Genomic DNA, 1,932 nt, shown 5'->3' with positions numbered 1-1,932 from the left:
AGCTGAGAGGATCAGGATGAAGATTTACAGAGACGATTTCTGACTGTTGTCTGACAACATAAAAATGATGTTTGTATAATAAAACCTGCTCGACTGAGATTTATTTTGTGAGTCGAAATACTCTCTATGTGTATTCTGCTTTGAAATATTCGAACACTGACTTCCTTTTGTATGAACCTGTGTCTGAGTTGACCTTTTCTGTCTCCCAGCAGTCACTGACCCCTTTCAGTGGAGTTTAAATCGATCGCAGCAAAAAGACTCACGGTGTCGGCTGAGAGAAGTCAGGATCAACTTCCACTGGACCACCGAGCAGCAGCTGACTCAGTTCACCTGTGGGACAAAGAGAAAGTAAATGACATCAAGATTATTGTTTGTCACTAAAAAACAAACAACATGAGACTGTTATGTCACATCTCATCTTTGCTATACAGAGAATGCAGAGAATATTAATTATTATTATTATTTAAACCATCATTATCCACTAATCGGAAATAAACAACGAGCAGAATATAAAAGGAGTTTTTACGTGGATCCATAAATTATAATATTATTATATCACTTGTGTTTCAGAGTTCATTAAGATGGAATAATAACAGACAGAACAGAGTGGATGAATGTTGGATGATGAGTTGGATGAATGTTGGTTGATGAGTTGGATGAATGTTGGTTGATGAGTTGGATGAATGTTGGATGATGAGTTGGATGAATGTTGGTTGATGAGTTGGATGAATGTTGGATGATGAGTTGGATGAATGTTGGTTGATGAGTTGGATGAATGTTGGATGATGAGTTGGATGAATGTTGGATGATGAGTTGGATGAATGTTGGTTGATGAGTTGGATGAATGTTGGATGATGAGTTGGATGAATGTTGGATGATGAGTTGGATGAATGTTGGATGATGAGTTGGATGAATGTTGGTTGATGAGTTGGATGAATGTTGGATGATGAGTTGGATGAATGTTGGTTGATGAGTTGGATGAATGTTGGATGATGAGTTGGATGAATGTTGGATGATGAGTTGGATGAATGTTGGTTGATGAGTTGGATGAATGTTGGATGATGAGTTGGATGAATGTTGGATGATGAGTTGGATGAATGTTGGTTGATGAGTTGGATGAATGTTGGTTGATGAGTTGGATGAATGTTGGATGATGAGTTGGATGAATGTTGGTTGATGAGTTGGATGAATGTTGGATGATGAGTTGGATGAATGTTGGATGATGAGTTGGATGAATGTTGGTTGATGAGTTGGATGAATGTTGGATGATGAGTTGGATGAATGTTGGATGATGAGTTGGATGAATGTTGGTTGATGAGTTGGATGAATGTTGGATGATGAGTTGGATGAATGTTGGTTGATGAGTTGGATGAATGTTGGATGATGAGTTGGATGAATGTTGGATGATGAGTTGGATGAATGTTGGTTGATGAGTTGGATGAATGTTGGATGATGAGTTGGATGAATGTTGGATGATGAGTTGGATGAATGTTGGTTGATGAGTTGGATGAATGTTGGATGATGAGTTGGATGAATGTTGGATGATGAGTTGGATGAATGTTGGATGATGAGTTGGATGAATGTTGGATGATGAGTTGGATGAATATTGGATGATGAGTTGGATGAATGTTGGATGATGAGTTGGATGAATGTTGGATGATGAGTTGGATGAATGTTGGATGATGAGTTGGATGAATGTTGGATGATGAGTTGGATGAATGTTGGATGATGAGTTGGATGAATGTTGGATGATGAGTTGGATGAATGTTGGTTGATGAGTTGGATGAATGTTGGATGATGAGTTGGATGAATGTTGGTTGATGAGTTGGATGAATGTTGGATGATGAGTTGGATGAATGTTGGATGATGAGTTGGATGAATGTTGGTTGATGAGTTGGATGAATGTTGGATGATGAGTTGGATGAATGTTGG

The sequence above is a fragment of the Brachyistius frenatus genome, unplaced genomic scaffold (assembly GCF_029030835.1).
Source record: "Brachyistius frenatus isolate BFR_SWC_R1_liver_20210118 unplaced genomic scaffold, ASM2903083v1 Contig_692, whole genome shotgun sequence".
In the NCBI taxonomy this organism is placed as follows: Eukaryota; Metazoa; Chordata; class Actinopteri; family Embiotocidae; genus Brachyistius; species Brachyistius frenatus.
Note: the sequence above shows the minus strand (reverse complement) of the source record.